The sequence below is a fragment of the Mustelus asterias genome, unplaced genomic scaffold (genome assembly GCF_964213995.1).
Source record: "Mustelus asterias unplaced genomic scaffold, sMusAst1.hap1.1 HAP1_SCAFFOLD_1679, whole genome shotgun sequence".
NCBI lineage: Eukaryota > Metazoa > Chordata > Chondrichthyes > Carcharhiniformes > Triakidae > Mustelus > Mustelus asterias.
In genome coordinates this window covers 55,076-79,021 of record NW_027591624.1, presented here as the reverse complement: position 1 = coordinate 79,021, position 23,946 = coordinate 55,076, and the positions used below count along the sequence as shown (strand labels likewise).

The 23,946-nt window shown below is 53.8% G+C and overlaps 1 long non-coding RNA gene across 1 annotated transcript; it reads left to right on the top strand.

Moving 5' to 3' along the window:
• The first annotated feature begins 1,077 nt into the window (after nt 1-1,077).
• On the top strand, nt 1,078-22,389 carry LOC144488586 (uncharacterized). Its single transcript, XR_013496629.1, has 5 exons — nt 1,078-1,345; nt 3,636-3,956; nt 8,342-8,413; nt 15,419-15,505; nt 22,287-22,389. It is a non-coding gene; the product is annotated as an uncharacterized LOC144488586 (long non-coding RNA).
• Nucleotides 22,390-23,946: the final 1,557 nt, after the last annotated feature.

Here is a 23,946-nt window from a genome sequence, read left to right as displayed (position 1 = left end):
CAAGCTCCACATTACAATTGTGCCCATCCCCTGCAGTTTCCTTCCACATCCTATGCATCCTAAATCTCGCCTAATCACATCATAATTTCCTTTCCCCCAGCTATAACTCTTGCCCTGCGGTATATACCTATCCCTTTCCATCGCTAAAGTAAACATAACCGAATTGTGGTCACTTTCACCAAAGTGCTCACCTACCTCCAAATCTAACACCTGGTTTGGTTCATTACCCAGTACCAAATCCAATGTGGCCTCGCCTCTTGTTGGCCTATCTACATACTGCGTCAAGAAACCCTCCTGCACGCATTGGACAAAAACTGACCCCTCTAAAGTACTCGAACTATAGCTTTTCCAGTCAATATTTGTAAAGTTAAAGTCCCCCAGAACAACTACCCTGTTACTTTCGCTCCTATCCAGAATCATCTTTGCAATCTTTTCCTCTACATCTCAGGAACTTTTCGGAGGTCTATAAAAAACTCCCAACAGGTTGACCTCTCCTTTCCTGTTTCTAACCTCAGCCCAAACTACCTCAGTAGACGAGTCCTCATCAAATGTCCTTTCTGCCACCGTAATACTGTCCTTGACTAACAATGCCACACCTCCCCCTCTTTTACCACCTTCCCTGCTCTTACTGAAACATCTAAACCCCGGAACCTGCAACAACCATTCCTGTCCCTGCTCTATCCATGTCTCCGAGATGGCCACAACATCGAAATCCCAGGTACCAACCCATGCTGCAAGCTCACCCACCTTATTCCGGATGCTCCTGGCGTTGAAGTATACACACTTCAAACCACCTTCCTGCCTGCCAGTACACTCCTGCGACTCTGAAACCTCATCCATGACCTCACTACTCTCAACCTCCTGTACACCAGAGCGACAATTCAGGTACCCACCCCCCTGCTGAATTAGTTGAAACCCTCCCGAAGAGCCTTAGCAAATTTCCCCCCCAGGATATTGGTATCCCTCTGGTTCAGGTGCAGACCATCCCGTTTGCAGAGGTCCCACCTACCCCAGAATGAGCCCCAATTATCCAGGTATCTGAATCCCTCCCTCCTGCACCATCCCTGTCTCTCTCGCCCTCCCCGCCTCGCCCTCCCCGCCTCGCCCTCCCCGCCTCGCCCTCCCCGCCTCGCCCTCCCCGCCTCGCCCTCCCCGCCTCGCCCTCCCCGCCTCGCCCTCCCCGCCTCGCCCTCCCCGCCTCGCCCTCCCCGCCTCGCCCTCCCCGCCTCTCTATAATTACCCTGCAGTAATTCTGTTTCCCCTCCCTCTATTTTAGGAAATAATTCACCGTGGATCGGAACAGCTGTTTTATTCATATATCTATTTGGCCTATCATATGCATCAGGTAGGATTGACCTGAGATAACAGGGACAGAACCGGGGGGGGAGGAGGGGAACGTTTGGATAACAGCAGGGAGAGGGGGGGGGGGGGGGTGAGATAACCGGGGGAGGGGGAGAGATAACCGGGGGAGGGGGAGAGATAACCGGGGGTTAGAGAGACAGAATCATTGAGATTCTGTGTCACGCGCATGAGGCAATAGAACAAAGAATATTCCAGCACAGGAACAGGCCCTTCGGCCCTCCTGCACCGACCATGCTGCCCCCGTCTGAACTAAAACCCCCTCCCCTTCCGGGGACCGTATCCCTCTATTCCCATCCTATTCATGTATTTGTCCAGACGCCCCTTAAAACTCACTATCGTATCCGCTTCCACTCCCTCCCCCGGCAGCGAGTTCCAGGCACCCACCACCCTCTGTGTGCGTGGCTAGTGCACCGAACCCGCACATCTTTGGGCATTAGAGATATCCAGCGTGGAAACCAGGCCCTTCGGCCCATTTCGCCTGTGCTGACCAGGTTTCCTGGACCGAACCGGTCACATTTGCCTGTGTTTGGCCCGTATCCCTCCAAACCTTTCCCGATGCGTGTTCCTGTCCAAACATCTTTTAGATGTAGTCATTGTCCCCGCCTCTGCCACCCCCTCTGGCAGCCCATTCCATACACACACCACCCTCCGTGTGAAAACGTTACCCCTTGGGTCCCCTTTCCCCTCCAACCCCTCCACTGATGACCCTGAACCCATCTGGGTCACGAATGTCCCCTTTAGGGAAGGAAATCTGCCGTCCTTACCCTGGTCTGGGCCTACATGTGACTCCAGAGCCACAGCTCTCACAGACTCTCAACTGTCCCTCCAAGGGTCAACTAGGGATGGGCAATAAATGCTGGACCCAACCAGCAACGCCCAACATTCCTCCCACCTCTGTTAGGGTTGGGATTGGGGTTAGAGTTCCAGCATTGTGATTGGACATCAGTCAGTCCCCGTGTGTGTGTGTGGGGTGTAGGTACTCCCACAGCGCTGTTAGGGAGAGCGTTCCAGGAATGTGATTGGACATCAGTCAGTCCCCATGTGTGTGTGGTGTAGGTACACCCACAGTGCTGTTAGGGAGAGTGTTCCAGGATTGTTATTGGACGTCAGTCAGTCCCTGTGTGTGTGAGTGGGGTGTAGGTACACCCATGGCGCTGTTAGGGAGAGCGTTCCAGGAATGTGATTGGACGTCAGTCAGTCCCCCTGTGTGTGTGTGGGATGTAGGTACACCCATGGCGCTGTTAGGGAGGGAGTTCCAGGAATGTGATTGGACATCAGTCAGTCCCCGTGTGTGTGTGGGGTGTAGGTACACCCATGGCGCTGTTAGGGAGGGAGTTCCAGGATTTTGACCCCTGCCGCAGTGAAGGAACGGCCGACATGTTTCCAAGTCGGGATGATTTGATTGGGTTTGATTTATTATTGTCCCGTGTATCGGGATACAGTGAAAAGTATTGTTTCTTGCGCGCTATACAGACAAAGCATACCGTTCATAGAGAAGGAAAGGAGAGGGTGCAGAATGTAGTGTTACAGTCACAGCTAGGGGTGCAGAGAAAGATCAACTTAATGCGAGGTCGGTCCATTCAAAAGTCTGACGGCAGCAGCAGGGAAGAAGCTGTTCTTGAGTCGGTCGGTACGTGACCTCAGACTTTTGTATCTTTTTCCCCGACGGAAGAAGGTGGAAGAGAGAATGTCCGGGGTGCGGGGTGGGGGTGGGGGGGGGCGGGGGTGGGTGCGTGGAGGGGGGAGGGCATGGGGAGGGGCGTGGGGAGGGGTGGGATTGGATTGGGCTGAGCTTGGATTGGATTGGGTTGAGATTGGGTTGGATTGAGATTGGGTTGGTTTGAGGTTGGATTGAGATTGGGTTGGGTTGAGATTGGGTTGGGTTGGATTGAGATTGGGTTGGATTGAGATTGGGTTGGGTTGAGATTGGGTTGGGCTGAGCTTGGATTGGGTTGAGATTGGGTTGGGTTGAGATTGGGTTGGGTTGGATTGAGATTTGGTTGGGTTGAGATTGGGTTGTATTGAGATTGGGTTGGATTGAGATTGGGTTGGGTTGAGATTGGGTTGGTTTGAGATTGGGTTGGGTTGAGATTGGGTTGGATTGAGATTGGGTTGGTTTGAGATTGGGTTGGGTTGAGATTGGGTTGGTTTGAGATTGGGTTGGGTTGCGATTGGGTTGGTTTGAGATTGGGTTGGATTGAGATTGGGTTGGGTTGAGATTGGGTTGGGTTGAGATTGGGTTGGATTGAGATTTGATGTGCTTTGTCCTGAAGGTGTAAATGTTATTACGGACAGTGGACAGGATGCGGTGTTGCCCTGTCAGACGGACCCCCTGGGAGTCCTGGACGTTTACTGGCAGAAGTTGCCGGGGAACTGGGTGGTCCTACACTGGTCCAATGGCACCCAGCACCCAGAGATCCAGGATCAACGATACCAAGGTCGAACACTAATCGACAGCGCGGATTTTGCCAGAGGGAACCTGTCCCTCAGCATTCTGGGCGTTAATCTGAACGACACGGGGACTTATCAATGTATCATCATGAAAACACAACACGTCACTCCCGAAAAATACTCCATCAGACTCGATGTAGAGCGTGAGTGTTACAGGGACCTTGGTCCCTCACACATTATACTCTCTGTCTGTCTCTGTCTTTCCAATTTCCTATCTATATGAAACATTTAAAAAAATAAAACCTTGAACTCTAAGCCGGAAGTAGGCCGCTGGGTGTTCTGGGAAGGGTCTAAATTCTTCTTCAGCGCGCGGGAGGTATGTAAGTAGGCTAAACCAGCCAGCGGGCAGCATCGTTAGCGGGCAGCGGAGTGAGCAGGGTGAGAACTAAAGGGCTTTGGCTCATCGGGCATCAGCGTAAACAGGCCGAGGTGGGGTAGGTTTAGACTTTTTCCTGTGTCACTGGAAGAAAGGGGGAATTATGATTGTGAGGCCAGTTTGTTGTTCTCAGTGTCGGATGTGGGAGGTCCTGGAGTCAGCTAGCCTCCCGGACGTCCATATCTGCGCCAGGTGCGTCGAGCTGCAGCTCCTAAGGGACCGCGTTGGGGAACTGGAACTGCAGCTCAATGACCTTCGTCTGGTTGGGGAGAGTGAGGAGGTGATAGATAGGAGTTACAGGCAGGTGGTCACACCGGGGCCACGGGAGACAGACAAGTGGGTCACGGTTAGGAAGGGGAAGGGGAAAGGTCAGGTACTAGAGAGTACCCCAGTGGCTGTGCCCCTTAACAATAAGTACTCCTGTTTGAGTGCTGTTGGGGGGAGCAGCCTACCTGGGGGAAGCAACAGTGACCGTGCCTCCGACGCAGAGTCCGGCCCGGCAGCTCAGAAGGGGAGGGAAAGGGAGGATGAGCAAACTGACCACAGCACCAAGGTACAGGGAGCTGTCCAAGTGGGGGGAGAAACAAAAAATGTAGTAGAAAATGGGGATACTGTTGGGGCGGGGGGGTACTTAGCAGGGGTAAGCCATGGGGTACAGGTCACTGGATCAGAGTCTGTCCTTGTGGCTCAGAAGGGAAGGGGGGAGAGGAGTAGAGGATTAGTCATTGGGGACTCCATAGTTAAAGGGACGGATAGGAGATTCTGCGGGAATGAGAGAGACTCGCGGTTGGTGTGTTGCCTCCCAGGAGCCAGAGTCCGCGATGTCTCGGATCGTGTTTTCGAAATCCTTAAGGGGGAGGGGGACCAGCCCCAAGTTGCGGTTCACATAGGCACTCAAGACATAGGTAGGAAAAGGGATGGGGATGTAAGGCAGAAATTCAGGGAGTCAGGGTGGAAGCTTAGGGCTAGAACAAACAGAGTTGTTATCTCTGGTTTGTTACCCGTGCCACGTGATAGTGAGGAGAGGAATAGGGAGAGAGCAGTTGAACACATGGTTACGGGGATGGTGCAGGAGGGAGGGATTCAGATACCTGGACAATTGGGGCTCTTTCTGGGGTAGGTGGGACCTCTACAAACCTCTACAAATATCTTGGGGAGGAAATTTGCTAATGGTCTTCGGGAGGGTTTAAACTAATTCAGCAGGGGGGTGGGTACCTGAATTGTAGCTCCAGTGTACAGGAGGTTGAGAGTGATGAGGTCATGGATGAGGTTTCAGAGTCGCAGGAGTGTACTGGCAGGCAGGAAGGCGGTTTGAAGTGTGTATACTTGAACGCCAGGAGCATCCGGAATAAGGTGGGTGAACTTGCAGCATGGGTTGGTACCTGGGATTTCGATGTTGTGGCCATCTCGAAGACATGGATAGAGCAGGGACAGGAATGGTTGTTGCAGGTTCCGGGGTTTAGATGTTTCAGTAAGTGCAGGGAAGGTGGTAAAAGAGGGGGAGGTGTGGCATTGTTAGTCAAGGACAGTATTACGGTGGCGGAAAGGACATTTGATGAGGACTCGTCTACTGAGGTAGTTTGGGCTGAGGTTAGAAACAGGAAAGGAGAGGTCACCCTGTTGGGAGTTTTCTATAGGCCTCCGAAAAGTTCCAGAGATGTAGAGGAAAAGATTGCAAAGATGATTCTGGATAGGAGCGAAAGTAACAGGGTAGTTGTTCTGGGGGACTTTAACTTTACAAATATTGACTGGAAAAGCTATAGTTTGAGTACTTTAGAGGGGTCGGTTTTTGTCCAGTGTGTGCAGGAAGGCTTCCTGATGCAGTATGTAGATAGACCAACAAGAGGCGAGGCCACATTGGATTTGGTACTGGGTAATGAACCAGGCCAGGTGTTAGATTTGGAGAAAGGTGAGCACTTTGGTGACAGTGACCACAATTCGGTTACGTTTACCCTAGCTATGGAAAAGGATAGGTATATACCAAAGGGCAAGAGTTATAGCTGGGGGAAAGGAAATTATGATGCGATTAGGCGAGATTTAGCTGGCATGGGTTGGGGAAGGAAACTGCAGGGGATGGGCACAATTGTAATGTGGAACTTGTTCAAGGAACAGCTACTACGCATCCTTGATAAATATGTACCTGTCAGGCAGGGAGGAAGTGGTTGAGCGAGGGAACCGTGGTTTACTAAAGAAGTTGAATCTCTTGTGAAGAGGAAGAAGGAGACTTATGTTAAGATGAGACGTGAAGGCTCAGTTAGGGCACTTGAGAGTTACAAGTTAGCCAGGAAGGACCTAAAGAAAGTGTTAAGAAGAGCCAGGAGGGGACATGAGAAGCCTTTGGCAGGTAGGATCAAGGAAAACCCTAAAGCTTTCTGTAGGTATGTCAGGAATAAAAGAATGACTAGGGTAAGATTAGGGCCAGTCAAGGACAGTAGTGGGAAGTTGTGCGTGGAGTCTGAAGAGATAGGAGAGGCGCTAAATGAATATTTTTCGTCAGTATTCACACTGGAGAGGGACAGTGTTGTCGAGGGGAGTACTGAGATGCAGGCTGTTGGACTGGACGGGATTGATGTTCATAAGGAGGAGGTGTTAGCAATTCTGGAAAGGGTAAAAATAGATAAGTCCCCTGGGCCGGATGGGATTTATCCTAGGATTCTCTGGGAGGCTAGAGAGGAGATTGCAGAGCCTTTGGCTTTGATCTTTGTGTCGTCATTGTCTACAGGAACAGTGCCAGAAGACTGGAGGATAGCAAATGTTGTCCCCTTGTTCAAGAAGGGGAGTAGGGACAACCCTGGTAATTATAGACCGGTGAGCCTTACTTCTGTTGTGGGCAAAGTTTTGGAAAGGATTATAAGAGATTGGATTTATAATCACCTAGAAAGGAATAATTTGATTAGGGATAGTCAGCACGGTTTTGTGAAGGGTAGGTCGTGCCTCACAAACCTTATTGAGTTCTTTCAGAAGGTGACCAAAGAGGTGGATGAGGGTAAAGCGGTTGATGTGGTGTATATGGATTTCAGCAAAGCGTTTGATAAGGTTCCCCATGGTAAGCTTTTGCAGAAAATAGGGACACATGGGATTGAGGGTGATTTAGCGGTTTGGATCAGGAATTGGCTAGCTGTAAGAAAACAAAGGGTGGTGGTTGATGGGAAATATTCATCCTGGAGTTCAGTTACTAGTGGTGTACCGCAAGGATCTGTTTTGGGGCCACTGGTTAGTAAATTTGCGGATGACACTAAAGTCGGTGGAGTTGTAGACAGTGCGGAGGGAAGTGGCAGGTTACAGAGGGACATAGATAAGCTGCAGAGCTGGGCTGAGAGGTGGCAAATGGAGTTTAATGCGGAAAAGTGTGAGGTGATTCACTTTGGAAGGAGTAACACGATTACAGAGTATTGGGCTAATGGTGAGATACTTGGTAGTGTGGATGAACAGAGGGATCTGGGTGTCCATGTGCATAGATCCCTGAAAGTTGGCACCCAGGTTGATAGGGTTGTTAAGAAGGCGTACGGTGTGTTAGCTTTTATTGGTAGAGGGATTGAGTTTCGGATCCAGGAGGTCATGCTGCAACTGTACAAAACTCTGGTGCGGCCGCATTTGGAGTATTGCGTACAGTTCTGGTCACCGTATTATAGGAAAGATGTGGAAGGGTTGGAAAGGGTGCAGAGGAGATTTACCAGGATGTTGCCTGGTCTGGTGGGAAGGTCTTATGAGGAAAGGCTGAGGGACTTGAGGTTGTTTTCGTTAGAGAGAAGAAGGTTAAGAGGTGACTTAATAGAGGCATACAAGATGATCAGAGGATTAGATAGGGTGGACAGTGAGAGCCTTTTTCCTCGGATGGTGTTGGCTAGCACGAGGGGACATAGCTTTAAATTGAGGGGTGAGAGATATAGGACAGATGTTAGAGGTAGGTTCTTTACTCAGAGAGTAGTAAGGGCGTGGAATGCCCTGCCTGCAGCAGTAGTGGACTCGTCAACATTAAGAGCATTCAAATGGTTATTGGAGAAACATATGGATGATATTGGAATAGTGTAGATTAGAGGGGCTTTAGATTGGTTCCACTGGTCGGCACAACATCGAGGGCCGAAGGGCCTGTACTGAGCTGGAATGTTCTATGTCCTGTTAAATTGTTTTTATTTGAACTGTGGTTTTTAGAACCTCTCACGGAACCGAAGGAGGGTGTAACTACGCCAGGATTCGATAAGGAGACCACGACCACTGGAAGAGGTGACCGCGACCCCAAACCAAATACTAACTCTGAGACTTAACCCTGTCCCTCCCTCTCTGTGTCCCTCCCTCTCCGTGTCCCTCCCTCTCCGTGTCCCTCCCTCTCTGTGTCCCTCCCTCTCTGTGTCCCTCCCTCTCTGTGTCCCTCCCTCTCTGTGTCCCTCCCTCTCTGTGTCCCTCCCTCTCTGTGTCCCTCCCTCTCTGTGTCCCTCCCTCTCTGTGTCCCTCCCTCTCTGTGTCCCTCCCTCTCTGTGTCCCTCCCTCTCTGTGTCCCTCCCTCTCTGTGTCCCTCCCTCTCTGTGTCCCTCCCTCTCTGTGTCCCTCCCTCTCTGTGTCCCTCCCTCTCTGTGTCCCTCCCTCTCTGTGTCCCTCCCTCTCTGTGTCCCTCCCTCTCTGTGTCCCTCCCTCTCTGTGTCCCTCCCTCTCTGTGTCCCTCCCTCTCTGTGTCGCTCCCTCTCTGTGTCGCTCCCTCTCTGTGTCGCTGCCTCTCTGTGTCGCTCCCTCTCTCGGTGTCGCTCCCTCTCTGTGTCGCTCCCTCTCTGTGTCGCTCCCTCTCTGTGTCGCTCCCTCTCTCGGTGTCGCTCCCTCTCTCGGTGTCGCTCCCTCTCTCGGTGTCGCTCCCTCTCTCGGTGTCGCTCCCTCTCTCGGTGTCGCTCCCTCTCTCGGTGTCGCTCCCTCTCGGTGTCGCTCCCTCTCTGTGTCGCTCCCTCTCTGTGTCGCTCCCTCTCTCTGTGTCGCTCCCTCTCTCTGTGTCGCTCCCTCTCTGTGTCGCTCCCTCTCTGTGTCGCTCCCTCTCTGTGTCGCTCCCTCTCTCGGTGTCGCTCCCTCTCTCGGTGTCGCTCCCTCTCTCGGTGTCGCTCCCTCTCTCGGTGTCGCTCCCTCTCTCTGTGTCGCTCCCTCTCTCTGTGTCGCTCCCTCTCGGTGTCGCTCCCTCTCGGTGTCGCTCCCTCTCTGTGTCGCTCCCTCTCTCTGTGTCCCTCCCTCTCTCGGTGTCGCTCCCTCTCTCGGTGTCGCTCCCTCTCTCGGTGTCGCTCCCTCTCTCGGTGTCGCTCCCTCTCTCTGTGTCGCTCCCTCTCTCTGTGTCGCTCCCTCTCGGTGTCGCTCCCTCTCGGTGTCGCTCCCTCTCTGTGTCGCTCCCTCTCTCTGTGTCCCTCCCTCTCTGTGTCCCTCCCTCTCTGTGTCCCTCCCTCTCTGTGTCGCTCCCTCTCGGCGTCGCTCCCTCTCTGTGTCCCTCCCTCTCTGTGTCGCTCCCTCTCTCTGTGTCGCTCCCTCTCTCTGTGTCCCTCCCTCTCTGTGTCCCTCCCTCTCTGTGTCGCTCCCTCTCTGTGTCGCTCCCTCTCTGTGTCGCTCCCTCTCTCTGTGTCGCTCCCTCTCTCTGTGTCGCTCCCTCTCTGTGTCGCTCCCTCTCTGTGTCGCTCCCTCTCTCGGTGTCGCTCCCTCTCTCGGTGTCGCTCCCTCTCTCGGTGTCGCTCCCTCTCTCGGTGTCGCTCCCTCTCTCGGTGTCGCTCCCTCTCTCGGTGTCGCTCCCTCTCTCGGTGTCGCTCCCTCTCGGTGTCGCTCCCTCTCTGTGTCGCTCCCTCTCTCTGTGTCGCTCCCTCTCTGTGTCCCTCCCTCTCTGTGTCCCTCCCTCTCTGTGTCCCTCCCTCTCTGTGTCCCTCCCTCTCTGTGTCCCTCCCTCTCTGTGTCCCTCCCTCTCTGTGTCGCTCCCTCTCTGTGTCCCTCCCTCTCTGTGTCGCTCCCTCTCTCTGTGTCCCTCCCTCTCTGTGTCCCTCCCTCTCTGTGTCCCTCCCTCTCTGTGTCCCTCCCTCTCTGTGTCCCTCCCTCTCTGTGTCGCTCCCTCTCTGTGTCGCTCCCTCTCGGCGTCGCTCCCTCTCGGCGTCGCTCCCTCTCGGCGTCGCTCCCTCTCGGCGTCGCTCCCTCTCGGCGTCGCTCCCTCTCGGCGTCGCTCCCTCTCGGCGTCGCTCCCTCTCGGCGTCGCTCCCTCTCGGCGTCGCTCCCTCTCGGCGTCGCTCCCTCTCGGCGTCGCTCCCTCTCGGCGTCGCTCCCTCTCGGCGTCGCTCCCTCTCGGCGTCGCTCCCTCTCGGCGTCGCTCCCTCTCGGCGTCGCTCCCTCTCGGCGTCGCTCCCTCTCGGCGTCGCTCCCTCTCGGCGTCGCTCCCTCTCGGCGTCGCTCCCTCTCGGCGTCGCTCCCTCTCGGCGTCGCTCCCTCTCGGCGTCGCTCCCTCTCGGCGTCGCTCCCTCTCGGCGTCGCTCCCTCTCGGCGTCGCTCCCTCTCGGCGTCGCTCCCTCTCGGCGTCGCTCCCTCTCGGCGTCGCTCCCTCTCGGCGTCGCTCCCTCTCGGCGTCGCTCCCTCTCGGCGTCGCTCCCTCTCGGCGTCGCTCCCTCTCGGCGTCGCTCCCTCTCGGCGTCGCTCCCTCTCGGCGTCGCTCCCTCTCGGCGTCGCTCCCTCTCGGCGTCGCTCCCTCTCGGCGTCGCTCCCTCTCGGCGTCGCTCCCTCTCGGCGTCGCTCCCTCTCGGCGTCGCTCCCTCTCGGCGTCGCTCCCTCTCGGCGTCGCTCCCTCTCGGCGTCGCTCCCTCTCGGCGTCGCTCCCTCTCGGCGTCGCTCCCTCTCGGCGTCGCTCCCTCTCGGCGTCGCTCCCTCTCGGCGTCGCTCCCTCTCGGCGTCGCTCCCTCTCGGCGTCGCTCCCTCTCGGCGTCGCTCCCTCTCGGCGTCGCTCCCTCTCGGCGTCGCTCCCTCTCGGCGTCGCTCCCTCTCGGCGTCGCTCCTTCTCGGCGTCGCTCCCTCTCGGCGTCGCTCCCTCTCGGCGTCGCTCCCTCTCGGCGTCGCTCCCTCTCGGCGTCGCTCCCTCTCGGCGTCGCTCCCTCTCGGCGTCGCTCCCTCTCGGCGTCGCTCCCTCTCGGCGTCGCTCCCTCTCGGCGTCCCTCCCTCTCGGCGTCCCTCCCTCTCGGCGTCCCTCCCTCTCGGCGTCCCTCCCTCTCTCTGTGTCCCTCCCTCTCTCTGTGTCCCTCCCTCTCTGTGTCCCTCCCTCTCTGTGTCCCTCCCTCTCTGTGTCCCTCCCTCTCTGTGTCCCTCCCTCTCTGTGTCCCTCCCTCTCTGTGTCCCTCCCTCTCTGTGTCCCTCCCTCTCTGTGTCCCTCCCTCTCTGTGTCCCTCCCTCTCTGTGTCCCTCCCTCTCTGTGTCCCTCCCTCTCTGTGTCCCTCCCTCTCTGTGTCCCTCCCTCTCTGTGTCGCTCCCTCTCTCTCTGTGTCGCTCCCTCTCTCTCTGTGTCGCTCCCTCTCTCTCTGTGTCGCTCCCTCTCTCTCTGTGTCGCTCCCTCTCTCTGTGTCGCTCCCTCTCTCTGTGTCGCTCCCTCTCTCTGTGTCGCTCCCTCTCTCTGTGTCGCTCCCTCTCTCTGTGTCGCTCCCTCTCTCTGTGTCGCTCCCTCTCTCTGTGTCGCCCCCTCTCTGTGTCGCCCCCTCTCTGTGTCGCCCCCTCTCTGTGTCGCCCCCTCTCTGTGTCGCCCCCTCTCTGTGTCGCCCCCTCTCTGTGTCGCCCCCTCTCTGTGTCGCCCCCTCTCTGTGTCGCCCCCTCTCTGTGTCGCCCCCTCTCTGTGTCGCCCCCTCTCTGTGTCGCCCCCTCTCTGTGTCGCCCCCTCTCTGTGTCGCCCCCTCTCTGTGTCGCCCCCTCTCTGTGTCGCCCCCTCTCTGTGTCGCCCCCTCTCTGTGTCGCCCCCTCTCTGTGTCGCCCCCTCTCTGTGTCGCTCCCTCTCTGTGTCGCTCCCTCTCTGTGTCGCTCCCTCGCTGTGTCGCTCCCTCGCTGTGTCGCCCCCTCGCTGTGTCCCCCCCTCGCTGTGTCCCCCCCTCGCTGTGTCCCCCCCTCGCTGTGTCCCCCCCTCGCTGTGTCCCCCCCTCGCTGTGTCCCCCCCTCGCTGTGTCCCCCCCTCGCTGTGTCCCCCCCTCGCTGTGTCCCCCCCTCGCTGTGTCCCCCCCTCGCTGTGTCCCCCCCTCGCTGTGTCCCCCCCTCGCTGTGTCCCCCCCTCGCTGTGTCCCCCCCTCGCTGTGTCCCCCCCTCGCTGTGTCCCCCCCTCGCTGTGTCCCCCCCTCGCTGTGTCCCCCCCTCGCTGTGTCCCCCCCTCGCTGTGTCCCCCCCTCGCTGTGTCCCCCCCTCGCTGTGTCCCCCCCTCGCTGTGTCCCCCCCTCGCTGTGTCCCCCCCTCGCTGTGTCCCCCCCTCGCTGTGTCCCCCCCTCGCTGTGTCCCCCCCTCGCTGTGTCCCCCCCTCGCTGTGTCCCCCCCTCGCTGTGTCCCCCCCTCGCTGTGTCCCCCCCTCGCTGTGTCCCCCCCTCGCTGTGTCCCCCCCTCGCTGTGTCCCCCCCTCGCTGTGTCCCCCCCTCGCTGTGTCCCCCCCTCGCTGTGTCCCCCCCTCGCTGTGTCCCCCCCTCGCTGTGTCCCCCCCTCGCGCTCTCTTTCTCTCTGTCTTGCGCGCTCTCTCTCTTTCTCTCTCTATCTGGGCGGCACGGTAGCGCAGTGGGTTAGCACTGCTGCTTCACAGCGCCAGGGACCCGGGTTCGATTCCCGGCTCGGGTCACTGTCTGTGTGGAGTTTGCACATTCTCCTCGTGTCTGCGTGGGTTTCCTCCAGGTGTTCCGGTTTCCTCCCACAGTCCAAAGGGTTAGGTTGATTGGCCATGTTAAAAAATTGCCCCTTAGTGTCCTGAGATGCGTAGGTTAGAGAGATTAGTGGGTAAATGTGTAGGGATATGGGGGTAGGGCCTGGGTGGGATTGTGGTTGGTGCAGACTCGATGGGCCGAATGGCCTCTTTCTGTACTGTTGGGTTTCTATTATCTTGCGCGCTCTCTCCCTCTCTCTGTCTCGCGCGCTCTCTCTGTCTCGCGCGCTCTCTCTCTGTCTCTCTTTCTCTCTCTCGCGCTCTCTCTCTCTGTCTCATGGGCTCTCTCTCACACTTTCTGTGTCTCGTGCACGCTCTCTCTCTCTGTCTCGCGCGCTCTCTCTCTGTCTCGCGCTCACTCTCTCTCTCTCTCTGTCTCGCGCGCTCTCTCTCTCTCTCTCGCGCTCACTCTCTCTCTCTCTCTCTGTCTCACGTGCTCTCTCTCTCTCTGTCTCACACGCTCTCTCTGTGTCTCTGTCTCACACGCTCTCTCTGTGTCTCTGTCTCGCGCGCTCTCTCTCTCTCTCTCTCTGTCTCGCGCTCACTCTCTCTCTCTGTCTCACGTGCTCTCTCTCTCTCTGTCTCACGTGCTCTCTCTCTCTCTGTCTCACACGCTCTCTCTGTGTCTCTGTCTCGCGTGCTGTCTCTCTCTCTCTCTTTCTCTCTCTGTCTCGCGCGTACTCTCTCTCTCTCTGTCTGTCTCACTGTCTCTCTCTCTGTCTCTCACTGTCTCTCTCTCTGTCTGTCTCACTGTCTCTCTCTCTGTCTGTCTCACTGTCTCTCTCTCTGTCTGTCTCACTGTCTCTCTCTCTGTCTGTCTCACTGTCTCTCTCTCTGTCTGTCTCACTGTCTCTCTCTCTGTCTGAGTCACTGTCTCTCTCTCTGTCTGTCTCACTGTCTCTCTCTCTGTCTGTCTCACTGTCTCTCTCTCTGTCTGTCTCACTGTCTCTCTCTCTGTCTGTCTCACTGTCTCTCTCTCTGTCTGTCTCACTGTCTCTCTCTCTCTCTGTCTCGCACGGTCTCTCCTGTAGAGTATAGGAGTCAGGGAAGTTGTGTTGGAGTTGTGTAGAGCTGTGGTGGGGCCACAGCTGGAGGAGTGCGTGCCGTTCTGGTTGCCACATTATAGGAAGGATGTGGCTGCACTAGAGGGGGGCGCGGAGGAGATTCACCAGGGTGCTGCCTGGGACGGAGCGTTTAAGTTATGAAGAGAGGTTGGGGTAAGGCTTGGGTTGTTTTACGTTGGAGCAGAGAAGACTGAGGGGGGCGACCTGATCGAGGTGTTCAAGATTATGAGGGGCACGGACAGAGTGGATAAGGAGCAGCTGTTCCCCTGAGTTGAAGGGTCAGTCACGAGGGGGACAGAGTTTTAGGGTGAGGGGCAGGAGATTCAGAGGGGGTTTGAGAAAAGGTTTTTTCACTCAGAGGGTGGTGGGAATCTGGAAAGCGCTGCCTGGGAAGGTCGTGGAAGCCGGAAACCTTACAACCCTTAAAAAAATATTGGGGTGAGCACTTGAAACAACAGAACGTTCAAGGACATGTGACAAGTGCGGGAAAATGGGATTAACACAGAAACATGGAGGATAGGAACAGGAGGAGGCCATTCGGCCCTTCGAGGCTGCTCCCCCATTCATCACCATCACGGCTGATCATCCAATCCAACAGCCTAATCCTGCTTTCCCCCCATAACCTTTGATCCCTGTTCGCCCCCCATGTGTGACACCCAGCCCCCTCTGGAATACAGTCAATGTTTTGGCGTCAACTCCTTCCTGTGGGAATGAATTCCACAGGCTCAGCGGGTGAAGAAATATCTCCCCACCTCCGTCCTAAATGGTCTCCCCCCAATCCTCAGACTGTGACCCCCCCTGGTTCTGGACTCCCCCCACCATCGGGAACATCCTCCCTGCATCTACCCTGTCCAGTCCTGTTAGAATTTTATAAGTCTCTATGAAATCCCCCTCATTTGTCTGAACTCCAGTGAAAACAATCCGAACCTCGTCAATCTCTCCTCATACATCAGTCCCCTCGGGAATCAGCCTGGTAAACCTTCGCTGCGCTCCCTCGAGAGCACGAACATCCTTCCTCAGAAAAGGAGACCAAACTTGCATACAATACTCCGGGTGTGGCCTCACCAACACCCTGTGTAACTGCAACAACATTAAGGTGGATTAGGGTTGAGCGCGCCCTTTAGTGAGAGATATTGTCGTTGCGGACCTGGGCTGAAGGGCCTTTCCTGCGCTGTGTGATTCTATTCCTCTCTCTCTCTCCCCAATTTCATTTTAATATCTCCCTGTCCCTCAGACGCGAGGAGATTAAATGAGAAGAGTAAAGTTAGTGAAGCTGTCTCTTCTCATTCTCAACAGTTGGGACTCCGGGAAGACATCATTGCGTCCTCATCGGCTGTGCGATTCTGCCTATCGGCATCTTAATGATAATATGTGTTTATAGATGTGAGTATAAATATTTAAAATTTATAACCCTGAACATCGAACAATACAGCACAGGAACAGGCCCTTCGGCCCTCCAAGCCCGTGCCGCTCCCTGGTCCAAACTAGACCATTCTTTTGTATCCCTCCATTCCCACTCCGTTCATGTGGCTATCTAGATAAGTCTTAAACGTTCCCAGTGTGTCCGCCTCCACCACCTTGCCCGGCAGCGCATTCCAGGCCCCCACCACCCTCTGTGTAAAATACGTCCTTCTGATACCCGTGTTAAACCTCCCCCCCCTCACCTTGAACCTATGACCCCCTCGTGAATGTCACCACCGACCTGGGGAAAAGCTTCCCACCGTTCACCCTATCTATGCCTTTCATAATTTTATACACCTCTATTAGGTCTCCCCTCATCCTCCGTCTTTCCAGGGAGAACAACCCCAGTTTACCCAATCTCTCCTCATAACTAAGCCCCTCCATACCAGGCAACATCCTGGTAAACCTCCTCTGTACTCTCTCCAAAGCCTCCACGTCCTTCTGGTAGTGCGGCGACCAGAACTGGACGCAGTATTCCAAATGCGGCCGAACCAACGTTCTATACAACCGCAACATCAGACCCCAACTTTTATACTCTATGCCCCGTCCTATAAAGGCAAGCATGCCATATGCCTTCTTCACCACCTTCTCCACCTGTGACGTCACCTTCAAGGATCTGTGGACTTGCACACCCAGGTCCCTCTGCGTATCTACACCCTTTATGGTTCTGCCATTTACCGTATAGCTCCCCCCTACGTTAGTTCTACCAAAGTGTCCGATCTAGACCAACTGCCTGTATCCCTCTATTCCCCGTCCGTACATGTATCTTTCCAGATAACTCTTTAAAAAGTCTTAACGTGTCTGCCACAACCACCTCACTTGGCCGTGCATTCCAGGCCCCCACCACCCTCTGTGTAAAAAAACTTCCCCCCCCAGCGCCCCCCCCACACACACATCTCCACTGAACCTTTCCCCTCTTATTGTGCTCCCTTGTAATTGTCATTTGCGCCCCTGGGAAAAAGCATCCAAATTGTTCACCCTATCCACACCCCTCATAATATTATAAACTTCCACCAGGTCGCCTCTCAGCCTCCGACTTTCCAAGGAGAATAATCCCACTCGATTCAATCTCTCCCCATAGGTAATACCCTCCAGACCAGGCAACATCCTGGGAAAACTTTTCTGTCCTCTCTCCAAAGCCTCCACGTCCTTCTGGTCATGTGGCGACCAGAATTGGACGCAGTATTCCAAATGTAGCCTAACCAACATTTTCTATAACAAACACAATTACAAAGAACAATCAAAGAACAAAGAACAGTACAGCACAGGAAACAGGCCCTTCGGCCCTCCAAGCCTGTGCCGCTCCTTGGTCCAACTAGACCAATCGTTTGTATCCCTCCATTCCCAGGCTGCTCATGTGACTATCCAGGTAAGTCTTAAACGATGTCAGCGTGCCTGCCTCCACCACCCTACTTGGCAGCGCATTCCAGGCCCCCACCACCCTCTGTGTAAAAAACATCCCTCTGACATCTGAGTTATACTTCGCCCCTCTCACCTTGAGCCCGTGACCCCCTCGTGATCATAGGGGTCAACTTTTATACTCAATCTGTGCTGGGAGTGTTTGATGGGGACAGTGTAGAGGGAGCTTTACTCTGTATCTAACCTGGTGCTGTACCTGTCCTGGGAGTGTTTGATGGGGGACAGTGTAGAGGGAGCTTTACTCTGTATCTAACCCCGTGCTGTACCTGTCCTGGGAGTGTTTGATGGGGACAGTGTAGAGGGAGCTTTACTCTGTGTCTAACCCCGTGCTGTACCTGTCCTGGGAGTGTTTGATGGGGACAGTGTAGAGGGAGCTTTACTCTGTATCTAACCCCGTGCTGTATCTGTCCTGGGAGTGTTTGATGGGGGGGACAGTGTAGAGGGAGCTTTACTCTGTATCTCACACCATGCTGTACCTGTCCTGGGAGTGTTTGATGGGGGGACAGTGTAGAGGGAGCTTTACTCTGTATCTAACCCCGTGCTGTACCTGTCCTGGGAGTGTTTGATGGGGACAGTGTAGAGGGAGCTTTACTCTGTATCTAACCCTGTGTTGTACCTGTCCTGGGAGTGTTTGATGGGGGCAGTGTAGAGGGAGCTTTACTCTGTATCTAACCCCATGTTGTACCTGTCCTGGGTGTGTTTGATGGGGAGACAGTGTAGAGGGAGCTTTACTCTGTATCTAACCCCGTGCTGTACCTGTCCTGGGTGTGTTTGATGGGGGACAGTGTAGAGGGAGCTTTACTCTGTATCTAACCCCATGCTGTACCTGTCCTGGGAGTGTTTGATGGGGGACAGTGTAGAGGGAGCTTTACTCTGTATCTAACCCCGTGCTGTATCGGTCCTGGGAGTGTTTGATGGGGGGGGCAGTGTAGAGGGAGCTTTACTCTGTATCTAACCCCGTGCTGTACCTGTCCTGGGAGTGTTTGATGGGGGGGACAGTGTAGAGGGAGCTTTACTCTGTATCTAACCCCGTGCTGTACCTGTCCCCACAGTGCGGCGCTCCCTCAGCACTGACCCTCCCACAGTGCGGTGCTCCCTCAGCACTGACCCTCCCATAGCGCGGTGCTCCCTCAGCGCTGACCCTCCCACAGTGCGGCGTTCCCTCAGCACTGACCCTCCCACAGTGCGGCGCTCCCTCAGCACTGACCCTCCCACAGTGCGGCGCTCCCTCAGCACTGACCCTCCCACAGTGCGGCGCTCCCTCAGCACTGACCCTCCCACAGTGCGGCGCTCCCTCAGCACCGACCCTCCCACAGTGCGGCGCTCCCTCAGCACTGACCCTCCCACAGTGCGGCGCTCCCTCAGCACTGACCCTCCCACAGTGCGACGCTCCCTCAGCACTGACCCTCCCACAGTGCGGCACTCCCTCAGCACTGACCCTCCCACAGTGTGGCGCTCCCTCAGCACTGACCCTCCCACAGTGCGGCGGTCCTTCAGCACTGACCCTCCCACAGTGCGGACATCAGTCCGTGGGGGATGCCCCGCACAATACTGGGGAGTAGCCAAGTGGGAGATATACAGAATGATAGGCGCAGAATGTTGCAGTGCTGATCCACTCCCAGTACAGCACAGGAACAGGCCCTTCAGCCCACAATGTTCTGCTGTACATGACCCCAAATTAAACTCCTCCCTTCTGCCTGGCCTTGCCCCCTATCCCTCTGCTCCTTGCATGTTCCTGTGTTTATCTAAAAGCCCCTTGAACGCCCCTATCGAATCCGCCTCCACCCCCACCCCTGGCAGCGCGTTCCAGACACCCACCACCCTCTGTGTAGAAAAACCTACCCCTCACATCTCCTTCGAACAATCCCCTCTCACCCTCAGTGCGTTCCCCCGAGTATTAGACATTCCAACTCTGGGGGGGAAAAGATTCTGACTGTCCATCCTATCTCTGCCCCTCCTAGTTTTATAGACTTCTATCGGGTCTCCCCCCTCGGCCTCCGCCGCTCCAGGGGAAACAACCCGAGTTTGTCCAGCCTCACACCCTCTAATCCAGGCAACATCCTGGTAAACCTCTTCTCCAAAGCCTCCACATCCGTCCTGTAATGTGGCGACCAGAATTAGGCGCAATAATCTCTGAGTGCGGCCTAACCAAAGTTTTATAAAGCTGCAACACAACATCCTGATTCTTGCACTCGATGCCCCGACAAGCACGCCATACGCCTCCTTTACCTCCCCGCCTACTTGCGTGGCCACTTTCGGGGAGCTATGGACTCGAACCCCAAGATCCCTCCGTACATCAGTGCTGTTCAGAGTGCTGCTATTAACTGTAGACTTACCCTCAACATTTAATCTCCCAAAGTGCAGCACCTCACACTTACCCGGCTTAAACTCCAGCCGCCATTTCTCTGCAAGTGTCTGCAACTGATCTCTATCCCCCTGTGTCACCTGACAACCTCCTACACATATCCGCAACTCCAACCACCTTTGTGTTGTCTGAAAACTTACTAACTTACCCATCTACGCTTTCATCCAAGTTATACAATCATAGAGGTTTACAGCAGGGAAACAGGCCTTTCAACCCAACTTGTCCATGGCACCCCATTTTTTAAACCCCTAAGCTAGTCCCAATTGCCCGTGTTTGTCCCATATCCCTCTGTACCCATCGTACCCATGTAACTGTCTAAAATGCTTTTAAAAAGACAAAATTGTACCCGCCTCTACTACTGCCTCTGGCAGCTCGTTCCAGACACTCACCACCCTCTGGGTGAAAAAATTGCCCCTCTGGACACTTTTGTATCTCTCATCTTAAACCTATGCCCTCTAGTTTTAGACTCCCCTACCTTTGGGAAAAGATGTTGACTATCTAGCTGATCTGTGCCCCTCATTATTTTATAGACCTCTATAAGATCACCCCTCAGCCTCCTACGCTCCAGAGAAAAAAGTCCCAGTCTATCCAGTCTTTCCTTGCAACTCAATCCATCAAGTCCCGGTAGCATCCTAGTAAATCTTTTCTGCACTCTTTCTAGTTTAATAATATCCTTTCTATAATAGGGTGACCAGAACTGCACACAGTGTGGCCTTACCAATGTCTTGTACAACTTTCAACAAGACGTCCCAACTCCTGTATTCAATGTTCTGACCAATGAAGTAAGAGTTTTAACAACACCAGGTTAAAGTCCAACAGGTTTATTTGGTAGCACAAATACCATTAGCTTTCGGAGCGCTGCTCCTTCGTCAGATGGAGTGGAAATGGAGTGGAGATTTCCACTCCATCATCTGACGAAGGAGCAGCGCTCCGAAAGCTAATGGCTTTTGCTACCAGATAAACCTGTTGGACTTTAACCTGGTGTTGTTAAAACTCATACTGTGTTTACCCCCAGCCGGCATCTCCACATCCTGACCAATGAAACCAAGCGTGCCGAATGCCTTCTTCACCACTCTGTCCACCTGTGACTCCACTTTCCAGGAGCTATGAAGCTCGGAGTTATTTATATCTAATCGCAGATGGCAGATATCTCAAGACCAGTTTGTGTCGGGGAATTGGGTCCGTTGCGATGCACTTTGGGAGGAGTTATGCATTGCGGTCCATCACACACAGTGCCTGATCCTGTTTTGTTGGATGTACAAAAGTGTTTTCTCACACTGATTGGGCTGAAAAATGGCAAATGGAATTTAACGCAGACAAGTGTGAGATATTGCACTTTGGAAGGACAAACCAAAGAAGAACGTACAGGGTAAATGGTAGGACTCTGAAGAGTGCAGTTGAACAGAGGGATCTGGGAATACAGGTACAGAATTCCCTAAAAGTGGCGTCACAGGTGGATAGGGTCATAAAGAGTGCCTTTGGTACATTGGCCTTTATAAATCGGAGTATCGAGTATAAAAGTTGGAGTGTTATGGTAAGGTTATATAATGATGTGGAGATGCCGGCGTTGGACTGGGGTAAACACAGTAAGAAGTTTAACAACACCAGGTTAAAGTCCAACAGGTTTATTTGGTAGCAAAAGCCACACAAGCTTTCGGAGCTCTAAGCCCCTTCTTCAGGTGAGTGGGAATTCTGTTCACAAACAGAGCATATAAAGACACAGACTCAATTTACATGAATAATGGTTGGAATGCGAATACTTACAACTAATCAAGTCTTTAAGAAACAAAACAACACAACCAAATTGAGTTTGTGTCTTTATATGCTCTGTTTGTGAACAGAATTCCCACTCACCTGAAGAAGGGGCTTGCAGCTCCGAAAGCTTGTGTGGCTTTTGCTACCAAATAAACATGTTGGACTTTAACCTGGTGTTGTTAAGGTTATATAAGGCATTGGTGAGGCCGAATTTGGAGTATTGTGTACAGTTTTGGTCACCTAGTGACAGGAAGGATGTAAATAAGGTTGAAAGAGTGCAGAGAAGGTTCACAAGGATGTTGCCGGGACTTGAGAAGCTGAGTTACAGAGAGAGATTGAATAGGTTGGGACTTTATTCCCTGGAGCGTAGAAGATTGAGGGGAGATTTGATAGAGGTGTATAAGATTTTGATGGGTATAGATAGAGTGAATGCAAGCAGGCTTTTTCCGCTGAGGCTAGGGGAGAAAAAAACCAGAGGGCATGGGTTAAGGGTGAAAGGGGAAAAGTTTAAAGAGAATATTAGGTGGGGGCTTCTTCACGCAGAGAGTGGTGGGAGCGTGGAATGAGCTGCCGGATAAAGTGGTAAATGCTTTTAACATTTAAGAAAAACTTGGACGGGTTCATGGATGAGAGGGGTGTGGAGGGATATGGTCCAAGTGCAGGTCAGTGGGACTAGGCAAAAAAATTCGTTCAGCACAGACAAGAAGGGCGGCACGGTAGCACAGGGGCGGCACGGTAGCACAGTGGTTAGCACTGCTGCTTCACAGCTCCAGGGTCCCGGGTTCGATTCCCGGCTCGGGTCACTGTCTGTGTGGAGTTTGCACATTCTCCTCGTGTCTGCGTGGGTTTCCTCCGGGTGCTCCGGTTTCCTCCCACAGTCCAAAGATGTGCGGGTTAGGTTGATTGGCCAGGTTAAAAAATTGCCCCTTCGAGTCCTGGGATGCGTAGGTTAGAGGGATTAGCGGGTAAATATATGGGGATAGGGCCTGGGTGGGATTGTGGTCGGTGCAGACTCGATGGGCCGAATGGCCTCCTTCTGTACTGTAGGGTTTCTAAAAAAAAAAGGGCCAAAAGGCCTGTTTCTGAGCTGTAATTTTCTATGGTTCTATGATTGTGTAGAAAGATTAACTATTCCTCTCTCGCTCTCTCTGTCTCTTTCTCTAGGTGTATGTAACGCTCGTGGGTGAGTGCGAAGGGACAGAATGTCGAACTTGCCTCACAGTTTCACGGTTTGAAGGCATGAATAAAGTATAATTTACCAAATTCCATTCTTCTTGTTGGTTAGTTTGAATTGCAAAAACAAGCAGATTTTTAAAAAAACTGATACCACTGCAAACTCGGTCCAGCGCGACGCTCTTTACAGAAAACTACTACCTGGTTCCAAGGATTGGTTTCCTTTCCATATTTGCGTTTGATAAAGTCCCCCATGGTCGGCCTATGAAGAAAGTAAGGAGGTGTGGGATAGAGGGAAAGTTGGCCGATTGGATAGGTAACTGGCTGTCTAACAGAAGACAGAGGGTGGTGGTGGATGGAAAATTTTCGGACTGGAGGCAGGTTGCTAGCGGAGTGCCACAGGGATCAGTGCTTGGTCCTCTGCTATTTGTAATTTTTATAAATGACTTGGAGGAGGGGGCTGGAGGGTGGATCAGTAAATTTGCTGATGACACCAAGATTGGTGGAGTAGTGGATGAGGTGGAGGGCTGTTGTAGGCTGCAAAGAGACATAGATAGGATGCAGAGCTGGGCTGAAAAATGGCAAATGGAGTTTAACCCTGACAAATGCGAGGTGATTCATTTTGATAGGACAAATTTAAATGTGGATTACAGGGTCAAAGGTAGGGTTCTGAAGAATGTGGAGGAACAGGGAGATCTTGGGGTCCATATCCATAGATCTCTAAAGGTTGCCACTCAAGTGGATAGAGCCGTGAAGAAGGCCTATAGTGTGTTGGCGTTCATTAACAGGGGGTTTGAGTTTAAGAGCCATGGGGTTATGCTGCAACTGTACAGGACCTTGGTGAGACCACATTTGGAATATTGCGTGCAGTTCTGGTCACCTCACTACAAGAAGGATGTGGAGACACTGGAAAGAGTGCAGAGGAGATTTACCAGGATGCTGCCTGGTTTGGAGGGTAGGTCTTATGAGGAAAGGTTGAGGGAACTTGGGCTTTTCTCTTTGGAGAGGAGGAGGTTGAGAGGAGACTTGATAGAGGTTTATAAGATGATGAGGGGGATAGATAGAGTGAACGTTCAAAGACTATTTCCTCGGGTGAATGGAGCGGTAACTAGGGGGCATAACTATAGGGTTCATGGTGGGAGATATAGGAAGGATATCAGAGGTAGGTTCTTTACGCAGAGAGTGGTTGGGGTGTGGAATGGACTGCCTGCAGGGATAGTGGAGTCAGAAACTTTAGGAACATTTAAGAAGCTATTGGATAGGCACATGGAGTACTCCAGGATGATAGGGAGGAAATAGCTTGATCTGGGTTTCAGACAAAGCTCGGCACAACATCGTGGGCCGAAGGACCTGTTCTGTGCTGTACTAGAACAAAGAACAATACAGCACAGGAACAGGCCCTTCGGCCCTCCAAACCCGTGCCGCTCCCTGGTCCAAACTAGACCATTCTTTTGTATCCCTCCATTCCCACTCCGTTCATATGGCTGTCTAAATAAGTCTTAAACGTTCCCAGTGTGTCCGCCTCCACCACCTTGCCTGGCAGCGCATTCCAGGCCCCCACCACCCTCTGTGTAAAATATGTCCGTCTGATATCCGTGTTAAACCTCCCCCCCCTTCACCTTGAACCTATGACCCCTCGTGAACGTCACCA